Source organism: Pleurodeles waltl, chromosome 2_1 (genome assembly GCF_031143425.1).
Source record: "Pleurodeles waltl isolate 20211129_DDA chromosome 2_1, aPleWal1.hap1.20221129, whole genome shotgun sequence".
NCBI classification, from domain to species: Eukaryota; Metazoa; Chordata; class Amphibia; order Caudata; family Salamandridae; genus Pleurodeles; species Pleurodeles waltl.
The window spans coordinates 728,723,597-728,735,762 of NC_090438.1; positions in this window are offsets into that span (position 1 = coordinate 728,723,597).

A 12,166-nucleotide genomic window follows, 5' to 3' on the forward strand; every position below is an offset into this window, starting at 1 on the left:
GATCGACATTTGGCGTGCCATCGCCAAGGACGTCCGGGCCCTGGGGGTCCACAACAGACGGGGCACCCACTGCCGAAAGAGGTGGGAGGACATCCGCCGCGGGACCAGAAAGACTGCTGAGTCTCTGCTGGGGATGGCCTCCCAACGTAGGAGGGGTGCCAGCCGGCAATTGACCCCCCTGATGTCCCAGATCCTGGCGGTGGCCTACCCCGATTTGGATGGGCGCGTTAGGACATCACAGCAGACACAAGGGGGTGAGTATCAGCACATTCTGCTATCTTTGCGCGCAGTGAAGGTGTCTGGGTGGGGGAGGAGGGCTGTGGCTATCTCCAGGCCAGGGCGCATTCTGTAGTCTAGGCCCCTCCGTTAGACACGGCCCTGTGCCCCCGCCTCCCACCTCTGTAGGGTGCCAAGTACAGCTATCCATGGTCCGGCCTCACCCATGTGTGCATTTGTCGTCCATAGACCTGTAGGCCTAGTCACAATAATTGAGTAGTGTACCCCCATTGCGCGGCCTAGTTCAGGGGGCTTCTGTGTCTGTCCTCTCCGACAACGGTGTTGCCAATGCATGCACTCAACCTGTCTTCATTTCTCCCCCCCCCCTTTTCTTTGTCTTCCTGTTCCTGTGTGCATTAGCATCATCAGGCGGAGGAGAAGTGGCATCGGCGCACGAGGGAGCTGCATCTCACATGGCCCCGGAGGGCCATACAACAGACTACGAGTACACCAGTGAGACGGAGGGCGAGTGGAGCTCCACAACGGGGACCCGTGGAGACGTCAGCGACACCGACACGTCCTCGGAAGGGAGCTCCCTAGCGGTGGCGGCAACATCCGTGCCCACCGCCACAACAGGTACAGCCGCCACCCAGCGCACCAGCCCCGCCCTCCCAGCAGCCCCTCAGCCTTCGCTCCGTGCCCGCTCGCCCAGGAAGGCGGGCATCTCCTTCGCCCCAGGCACCTCAGGCCCTGCCCCAGTTACCCCTGCTGCCCTCAGTGAGGAGGTCATTGACCTCCTCAGGACACTCATTGTTGGGCAGTCTACCCTCTTGAATGCCATCCAGGGTGTAGAAAGGGAGGTGCATCGGAGCAATGCATACCTGGAGGGCATTCATTCGGGTCAGGCTGCCCATCAGCGATCGTTCAACGCTCTGGCCTCAGCACTGACGGCAGCCATTGTCCCTGTCTCCAGCCTCCCTCTTGTGACTCCCTCCACCCAGTCCCAGTCTCCTGTTCCTCTGCCTATCCCATCCACACCATCAGACCAGCCTGCACGCACCTCTACACCCAAGGGCAGCTCATCCAGACATAAGCACCACAGATCCCACAAGCATTCACCCAAGCAACATCCAGATGCAGACATGCCAACAGTCACTACCACCTCTGTGTCCCCCACCTCCTCATCTCCCCCTCCCTCCCTGTGACGTCTCCACTCACACCTGCATGCACACCACCATCAGCCAGTACTTCCATCACCAGCACACCCTCCATTAAAGTCCGCACACGTGCAGTCACCACCCCCACTGCCATTTACACGTCCCCTGTGTCCTCTCCCAGTGTGTCTGTCACCCCCTCTTCCAAAGCACACAAACGCAGGCAGCCACCCACCCAACAGCCATCCAGCTCACGACAGCCTCCGTCACAAGCACCTGCACCCAAAGACAGCACACTTGACTCTCCTACAACCACATCCTCTTCCTCCACTCCCAAACCCACTACACCTACCCGTCCCTGTCCTCCCCAAGTCCTTTTCCTTTCCAACCTTGAACTCGTTCCAATCACTGACCCACCCCCTCCATCTGGTAAGACCAAAAAAGCACCTCAGCCACCACCAGCCCTGCATCTACTGTGACCATAGTGCAGGGCTATTGGAGTCCACCAGATCCTAGGGCAGGAACATCGGCCAGCAGCAAGGGGACAGCCAGCCCCCCCCTGGGAAGAGGACAAAGAAGAGAAAGGCCCGGCGCGACAAGCCTGAGACGGCTGCCACCAAGGACAGTAGCCTTACACCGTCACCTGCCGCACTGCTGAACAGGGCCCTGCTGGGGCAAGAACCGCTGAACGGGCCCCGCCGGGGCAAGAACCGCTGAACGGACCCCGCCGGGAGGAGCACCGCTGAACAGGGCCCCGCCGGGCCAAGAACCGCTGAACGGGCCCCGCCGGGAGGAGCATTGCTGAACAGGGCCCCGCCGTCTCAAGCACCGCTCCGCTGGGCCCTTCCTGTCAAGCACCGCTCTGCTGGGCCCTTCCTGTCAAGCACCGCTCCGCTGGGCCCTTCCTGTCAAGCACCGCTCCTCTGGGCCCTTCATCTCAAGCACCGCTCCGCTGGGCCCTTCCTGTCAAGCACCGCTCCGCTGGGCCCTTCATCTCAAGCACCGCTCCGCTGGGCCCCGCCGTCTCAAGCACCGCTCCACTGGGCCCCGCCGTCTCAAGCACCGCTCCGCTGGGCCCTTCATCTCAAGCACCGCTCCGCTGGGCCCCGCCGTCTCAAGCACCGCTCCGCTGGGCCCCGCCGTCTCAAGCACCGCTCCGCTGGGCCCTTCCTGTCAAGCACCGCTCCGCTGGGCCCCGCCGTCTCAAGCACCGCTCCGCTGGGCCGCGCCGTCTCAAGCACCGCTCCGCTGGGCCCTTCCTGTCAAGCACCGCTCCGCTGGGCCCTTCATCTCAAGCACCGCTCCGCTGGGCCCCGCCGTCTCAAGCACCGCTCCGCTGGGCCCCGCCGTCTCAAGCACCACTCCACTGGGCCCTTCCTGTCAAGCACCGCTCCGCTGTGCCCTTCCTGTCAAGCACCGCTCCGCTGGGCCCTTCCTGTCAAGCACCGCTCCGCTGGGCCCCGCCGTCTCAAGCACCGCTCCGCTGGGCCCTTCATCTCAAGCACCGCTCCGCTGGGCCCCGCCGTCTCAAGCACCGCTCCGCTGGGCCCCGCCGTCTCAAGCACCGCTCCGCTGGGCCCTTCCTGTCAAGCACCGCTCCACTGGGCCCTTCCTGTCAAGCACCGCTCCGCTGGGCCCTTCCTGTCAAGCACCGCTCCGCTGGGCCCTTCATCTCAAGCACCGCTCCGCTGGGCCCTGTTACGACTCGGTCGTCCCATTTCCAGGGGGCGCTGTAAGGGGACTGTCAGAAGCCTGGGAATCACCTTGAACACCTATCTAGAGTCCCTTGCTGACTCCTGTTTGTTTCTCTTTTCTCCATGGTACACTTGTGTAGGACTACATTTGCTTCTTGGGACTGCAAATCCCATAATGCACAGCTTGGTAGTCAGGAAAACCCGGATTCTGTTTCCCATTGTTTTCAATGGGAGAAGTCCAGTTGCTCCTTTTCACTGGATCCTCTCCTCCAGGACTTGCAAGTGTCCGAAACCACACACACCTGAAACCTCTCCTGTGCAGCCCAGCTTGGAACTGCTTATAAGCAGCCATTTCCTCAAGCTCCCCGTCGTGCATCGGACTTCAATTCCTTTGTGTTACAGACCCCTTGTCGGATGGTATTCCAGTTTTGTTCCTGTTCTGTTCCAGCCTGATCCTGTTTCCTGTTTCTCTGCCCTGCTCCTGATTGTTCCAGCCAGAGTCTGCTCCCTACTTCTTAGCCTTGTACCTGTTTGTTTCTTCCAAAGCCTGCTCCCTGTTTCTCTGCCCTGCTCCTGCCTTGTTTCAGCCTGAACCTTCTCTCTGTTTCCCAGTCCTGTTTACTGCTCATTTCCTACTCCCTGTATTCCAGTCCTGTCCTTGCCTGTTCCAGCCAGAGCCTGTTCTCAGTTTCCCAGTCCTGTCTCTGTTTGTCCCAGCCAGAAGTTTGCGCCCTGTTTTCAAGTCCTAGTCCCGCCTTTGCTTCAGCCTGAGCCTGTTCCTAGTTCTTGCCTCTGCCTCTTTGTTTGTTCCCTTCTGTTTCTGTTTCTTCTTGGTTCTTTGTGTCTGGTAAGTGTTCTATCAGTCTTCACCAGTGTATACGTGTCCTCCTGTGTACTGGGGTTGGCTCCTGGTTTCCAGGAGGCAATTCCAGCCCCCATCCTTGTCCAGTGTTATACGTTGTATTTCGTGCCTAACAGTGACAGTGTGCTATTGCTGTTTTCTCAGGAATCGCCACTGTGTTTCCAGCTGGACCCACAAGAGCGTGTCCTGTGTATGTAAGTACTATCCTTGTTTGTGCTCTAGGGTCCAGAGACAGAATCACTTCTGCTGCCTCCTTTCTATGGGGCTGGCAGGGTGACTATCTGTAAGAGAAAACTGCACAGAGGCATTGAGATTCCCTGTCACTGTGGGAGGTTCTGCGCCTTACTCTGTGTACAACCCCAGCGTGTTTGTTCACTGGTAATCCGTTTCCTGTTTGTTCACACAAGGGTTGCTCTGCTTTTACTTTCCTGTTTCCTGTGCCTATCCATAGCTGTCCTTTCCGTGTATGCCTTTAGCTGCTCTTCTGCCCCAGTATACTACCTCTGTAGGATATTCGGTGACCTCAAGGGGTGTCCCAACCAAAGTCCTGATCAGCCCTGCCCGAAACCGTGACAGGCCCTTCCTGTCAAGCACCGCTCCGCTGGGCCCTTCATCTCAAGCACCGCTCCGCTGGGCCCCGCCGTATCAAGCACCGCTCCACTGGGCCCTTCCTGTCAAGCACCGCTCCGCTGGGCCCTTCCTGTCAAGCACCGCTCCGCTGGGCCCTTCCTGTCAAGCACCGCTCCGCTGGGCCCCGCCGTCTCAAGCACCGCTCCGCTGGGCCCTTCATCTCAAGCACCGCCGTCTCAAGCACCGCTCCGCTGGGCCCCGCCGGGCCCTGCCGTCTCAAGCACCGCTCCGCTGGGCCCTTCATCTCAAGCACCGTTCCGCTGGGCCCCGCCGTCTCAAGCACCGCTCCACTGGGCCCTTCCTGTCAAGCACCGCTCAGCTGGGCCCTTCCTGTCAAGCACCGCCCCGCTGGGCCCCGCCGTCTCAAGCACCGCTCCGCTGGGCCCTTCATCTCAAGCACTGCTCCGCTGGGCCCTTCATCTCAAGCACTGCTCCGCTGGGCCCCGCCGTCTCAAGCACCGCTCCGCTGGGCCCCGCCGTCTCAAGCACCGCTCCGCTGGGCCCTTCCTGTCAAGCACCGCTCCGCTGGGCCCTTCCTGTCAAGCACCGCTGGCCCATTGACAGTGCCGGTTCTGTGTCGAGCAGGGCTTCAGGGAGCACTCAGGGCACCATGCCTCCTCCAATCACAGTGGAGTCGGTAATCCATCTGATGGACTGTGGCTTTGCACCCCCCAGGATGGGACAGTGGGCATGGAGGCCCCTCGTGGATCTGGCGTCGTGGACTCATGTGGCTGAGGTGCCCCCCCTTCCCTTCCCCCTGAGGTGCCTGTACTTTTATCATCTGATGCCCCTGCAGTGTTCTCTCCAATGGTATCTGGTCTCCTGTGTGGGCTTTGCCCATGTGTTTGTGCACATTGGCCCACGGACTATGGAACTTTGACGGAATGTGTAGGACTTTTTGCCTATGGATATCTTGTTGACTATGTTCATTCCTTATTTTTGTATCTTTTATATGCCATATTTGCCATTCCTTCAATGGAGCTATTTATACATATATTTTATCGAACATTTAAATTGTGTCTTTGCATTATTCCGGGGGGTTTGTGTGGTGTCACTCTGACTTGTTGCTCGGCAATGGGGTGTAGGTATTTGTGTATTGTGTATTTGTATCTGCCTGTTGGCGGTGACCGCCGCGCTGTTTGTCGGTCCCGCCGTGGCGGTCGGAGTGTTAATGTGGCGGCCTGTGTTGGCGGTTCCCGCCAGAGTTAGAATACCATTTTTTTGACCGCCGGCCTGTTTGCGGGTTGGCCGCCGCTTTATCACCGACCGCCAGGGTCAGAATGACCCCCTAAGTATCTCACCTGGAAGGTAGCACTCCTCTTAGCGTTAACATCTGCTCGTAGAGTAAGTGAGATCCAAGCCTTTACCATCCAGGAACCTTTCATGAAGTTTACAGATGATAAAGTCATCCTACGGACAAACCCCAAATTTATTCCCAAAGTACCATCTGACTTCCAAATTAATGAGCCACTAGTGCTAAAGACTTACTTTCCACGGCCTCAGACTGGGGCAGAAAGATCGCTGTATTCCTTGGACGTCAAACGATGCCTTAAATTTTATTTGCAGCTAACATCCACGATCAGGAAGTCCAATCAGCTGTTTGTAGCATTTAGTGCGCCCAGAAGAGGGCATCCTGTTACTAAACAAACCATTTCTAGATGGATCTCAAGTGCCATCGCCTTTTGCCATCAGAAGGCTGGTCGACCCCTGGACACTAAGGTTCGTGCACATTCTACCCGAGCTGTGTCCACTTCTTGTGCACTCTTCTCTGGGGTATCTCTGCCAGACATCTGTTGAGCAGCCACGTGGAGAACAACACACGCCTTCACGAAGCATTACTGCCTGGATGCTGAGACGCTCTGTGATGCTGCGTTGGGTCAAGCAGTTCTTAGACATTTGTTCAGATAAGGTGAGCTGTTTGTTTCCCACTATACGCTTCTGTTATAATATCACATTTTCTATTCAGCATTAATGTACCTCTCATGCATATTTATTTATGTTAAATAAAAAAGGGGTTTACTTTTATTGCTTTGTATTTTACTGTTGAATGCTAATGTTCTCTGTTGAGGAGATGGTCAGTCTCTGTTCATACAGAAAATTTATTAGTTACTGCTTGCTACTCTTATTCAAGCATGTGAATCTATGAAAGTTCCAATACTGGAGTAAGAAATAAGTTACTTACCTGTAACTGTAGTTCTCCAGTATTGGAAGCTTTCATAGATTCACATGCAGCCCACCCGCCTCCCCAGGGGAGCTCACCTTCTCTCTTCTCAGTGTTCTTTGTTATTACAGCACTTATGCTTGGAAAATCTGAGGGAAGGCAGCTCCTCACAGGTGGTTCTAAGAGGGTGAGGAAATCTGCTGGTTCAAGTTTGAGTTTGGGTCTATTTTACAAAACAACTATGATAAGTTATTCTATTGAGGCCTAGTCCATGTATTGTGTGCATACATTTTCAAGCATAGTTTTTATATTCCACCGGGGACTCCCATCTCGACAACGGGGAAGTATTCAAGCATGTTAATCTATGAAAGCTTCCAATACTGGAGAACTACAGTTACAGGTAAGTAACTTATTTCTTACAGTGCCCCTTAGCTCCGAGAACCTGCTCCCACTCTGGTGCCATATCTCAGCTCAACCCTCCCCCCTTGAAATATTTAGGTAAGAAACAAATAAATAATGGAAGGTTCCAGATCAGTGGCTGTAGTAGTAGATTTACACAGTTCTCCATCTCTAAACTACAGAAAATGCAGAAATTAAACTTGTTATGCCCCACATTTCAAACCATGTGACACAACAGCAGAGATATTATGTTGCCCACATGGAGCAAGCACCGTCCCTTGGTTGCGGCTCATTGGTGAACATATTGTGCTACATGTATATGGATCTCTTACCTTCCCTCTTCTCGCTACATTAGAGTTTGTTCCTACGTTGGCACTTAGGATATTTTCCCTCCGTTGTCTATCATTATTTGTTTCACGTGCCAAAGGATCATCTTTTTTCTTTGATGGTATTCTTCTTGATCCATCTTTCTTGGGGGTTACTTTTGCTTGCTGTCTAGGGTCATTCTTATCACAGCTTCTCTTAATTCTCTGCTCTCCTTGTGGAGCTTAGACACCATTGGTGCAGCAGGTCTACCTTTTCTCATCTGCCCCAGCTGAAGGGAAGACCTACTGATCTCATTGTTGCCCTTTGATTAACAGTTAAAAGTTTACATATGTCAAAAAGATTTCCTTTAGGCAGTTGCCAACTTATAAAGAACCTTACATCTTGTAAAACATGGATGCACCTCTTCAGTTTGACACAACGTGTTCTAGAGTTTATCTTTCAAATGCTAATCTATGAGGCTTAGGGAGGCTCATGGCGAGGATGCACAAATCGTTAAGTTGGCTATCATATCCTAACAGGCCCTATCATCGTTTGTGAATAGGTGGAATACTTACAGATGGACAATTGAGATTCCTATGACATGGGCAGATGCCGATTATCATTCTTTCATTAACATTTGTATTACTGTTCAGAGGGAGTCTTACTCCACATTTTCAAAATATGTTCCAGCATTGAAACTGATTACTATAAATAAAACCTTCTCTTGGGATGCATTATAAATTATAGAAGAGATGGTAATTGTTTTGGCTAAATAGATCCTGGTTGGGAATAAACCCCTGTTGATCCGGGTTTACTTTGACTACAATAGGAGTAACTATGCACTAAATGGTGGCCAAGGTTCTGATGAAAGTTGAGTTTCTGAATTGACCAGTGAAATGGGCCTTTATTTAAAAAACTGCTTAAAGAATCTTTTTGCCCTTTTAAAAGAGTACAATATTAGCCAAACTTGAACTTGAAGGAATAGTTATGTAGATGTTATATTTATATAAATGTTTCAAACTCTGTTATTTCTTTCTAAATTATTTAGAATTGTGACAGAAACCTCATAGTTAATTTCCACTTTCCAAATAAACAATGTTCAATTGAGAGAAAGAGTGAGGGCAACCGGCACTGACTTTTGGGAACTGGCATTTATTTTTTCACATCAGACGTTTCCTTAGAGCAAGAAAAGGAAATGCACACAAAGGGGTAAGACGGCGGAAGAGAAATATGGAAAAACGGTCACAAAAGGTACCTCCAAGAGTAAGATAAAGGGGCAGGGAATGCCTGGTTTTCAATTAAAGAGGCATGAGTTAGATCTAAGGCTATGCAGCCTTGGTATTCTACGTGCCGACTTTTAATTGCATAACCTGCGGACTTCTGTGCAGAGTTCTTGGCACCTGTACTATCTCTTTTACAAATTAAGCACTGTTGAAGGGTAAATGTTTTCCCTAGAGCGCCAGTCAGGCATATCGCAACTTGAGAGTAATCCCATCAATAGCTTCTAATTTGGTGTGCGTTATCAGGATGCATGTGCTTTGTACACAAGCTCCTACGTTTTAGCAGGAAACTCCATACCTCTAGTCCACTCATCTAGAATGCTATTGTTTTCCTTTCACTGTTGGCATGCCCAGTCTATTTTGGCCTATGGCAGTGATGGTACGGGTATGGCGTGGACCTCCCCAGTCTTCCATAATGCCTAACTATATAATTTTAGGACCCAGGAAGTTGCTAGCCAAGGACTAGAGGTCTGCAAAGAACACCAGTGGTAGAGTAAAATAATAACTTTGTACAATATATAGGAAGCATGTTATTAGGCAAGATGGCACCTTCCCGTAGATAGGCACATATGTGCATTTCTCCTAATTTGCTATGAGTCCTGATGCTTCACATTATGGGGGTCATTACGACCCCAGTGGACGGTGTTAAACTGGCGGTAGCACCGCCAACAGGCTGGTGGTAACTACCACCAAATTATGACATTGGCAGTTTGGCTCAAGCCAAACCGCCACTGTACCACACTGTCCGCCACGGCGGTAACAACCGCCAGGCTGGAGACATCAGTCTCCAGCCCAGTGGCCGTCACTAGCCCACCTGCTGGATAATGACTCTGCATACCACCATGATTTTCGTGGCTTCTGTACAGCCACAAAAAAAACAATGGCGGTAGGCACTATCAGTGCCAGGGAATTCCTTCCCTGGCACTGACAGGAGCCTCCCCTGCCCCCCTCTCCTTCCCCAGAGTCCTCCCCCAACAGCCACGGCCACCCTACCAGCCCCCAAAGCCAATAGGGCCCCCTCCCCACCCCCACCCCCGAACACAATGGACCCCCATACATACCCCCAGCCGCGCATGCACACACCACTCACACACATATACGTGCGCACACATGCATGCACACATACAAGATACACCCCCAACACATACCACAACCCCTGCATTCATACACGTATTCACTCACCCCCTCCATACACACACACTCACACCCCCATTCAAGCATACACCACACAACACCCCCCCACCCGCCTCCCCTGTCGGACGATCACCTTACCTGTCTCTGTGGTCGTCCGGGAGGGAACGGGTTCCATGGGGCCTGCTCTGCCGGCAGCACCCCGTCACCACAACACCGCCACGCCGAATACTGTATTGTAATTCGTGAGCATTGTTGTGGTGAGGTGGCGGTGCCAGAGGAGCAACCTCCACTGCACTGCCGACCGCCAGTATGGCTGCTGGTGTCTCTCCGTCCAATGTATGGCGGAGAGCCGCCAGCAGTTATAATATGGCAGTCAGAAGACCACCAACACTGGCGGTCTTTGGACTGGCGGGACTTTGGCGGTCTTCTTAGAAGTCTGCCGAAGTCATAATAAGGGCCTCTATATGCAAGATCTCTATAAGTCGAGGACTGGATCTGTCAACCTGTTGGGCATATAGATGCATACTGTCCGCATATTACAAAATCCTATCGTTAGGGCTGCTCTTCCATTTTACCCCCTCAATTTTTCCCCCCAACTTTATTTATACTGTTTTCATGAAACAAAGGTCATATATAACAACAGCAGCATGCAGTATATAGTCCATAACCGTCAATACAGGTACATCAGGATATCCTTGAACCATGCTGTTCGGCAGTAATAATACTGAGTCTATATAAAGTGCTGTCATCAGCATCACTTTGTTGACTCCTCAGCTCGTTTTCTCTCCCACCCGTTCACCTGTTTGTCATTACAGACCAGTCATGCAGATCATCAGCCATCCTCTCATCTGTGTGGACCATTCTCATGTGGATTTCTTCCGAGGTTGGCCACTCCTGAACATCTTTCTCCCAGGCTATCAACCCCTAGGTAGTGGGCAAGTCCAGCAGATTGAAATGTAGCGTTCTGCCAGTATTTACCCCAAAAAAGCATATTTGTGCCACAGCTCAGACTCCCAGGCTTGGGAATGATATTCAGTAGGCAGTGTTGTATAATCTTTTCAAGCTGAAGCCCTACTATGCACCTTAGGTTATCAATAACCCCTTGGAAATATTTGAGCACACCAGTACAACTCCATGTCATATGCAGAAAATCTGCCTCTTCCTCCTCACACTGGGGCCCCCTATGGCCTAGATGGGAATATCCTATGTAATCGAGAGGGGGCCAGGTATAGACAATGTAGTGTTAAAATGCAATAGCCTAGAAGTGACATTGCTAGATATTGTTTGAACCTGTCTTCAAGTTGATTCCCATTCCATGTTTGTGAGTGGTATATCCAGCTCTGCATCCCAGCCTCTCCAAGTTATAAAGGGCTGTCTTACTCTATCTTTTTTCAACAAACAGCATAAATGTGACACCACGTGTACTGTATGCCCTGGCTGGAGCAGCCTTTCTAGCACTGTAGTCGTTGGAGATGCATCGGGGAACTCCTGCCAGATCGTCTTGGCTGTAGTGTAGAAAGTGTCCTTGCCCCATCCCAAAGTTAGCCTGTGCCTCCTCGAAATGTAAAAATGTATCCCCTGAATAGAGATCGCCCAAGGTGGTGCCCCCACTCCCTTGCTAACAGGCCACCGACATATCGTTAGATATACCATGGATGAGCTGCATCCACCATAGTTCCATAGATCAAGTGAAGGGAGAACGTTTCAGTATTCTCTTGATGGTAGTGTCCCTTGCCATAGCAATATGTTTGATTATGAACAGACAATGTGTAGGTACTACCCCACTCCTGTGTAGCGTGATTTATAGTGGTTCCTCCTCCCAACAACCCCTTTGAAGCTGCTATTCACAGTATCTACTGTATCACACCATTGTGCAGCATATTGCAGTTGCTTTCCGGGTAGTACAGTCCCAAATCTGGCATCCTCAGAACTCCCTCCTCAGGGTCAAGTATGAGTACCTCTAGTTTTATTTTGGCTCTTTCACCTACTCATATCAATGTAGTCAGGAGCGTATCAAGTGACTTAAATGTAGTCAGGGGAAATGTACATAACACATTTTGCAAGTGATAGAGGCACCTTAGCAGAAAAACTATATTTGTGAGCGCTATGCGGCAGCCCAGAGAAAGTTGGAGCTTTGTCTAGAAATCAGTGGATTTATGCAAGCCCCGCAGCACCCCACCCATATTAAGATCATTCTGTTGTTGCGGCCAGTGTGCGACCCGCACCCCAAGGTAGCGAAAATGGTCTAAAGTCCATTGGTGGCCTATATGTGGCAAACTGCCTGGTTCAATCTTACCCAGCATATACTGTGGGAACACTACTGTTGTGTC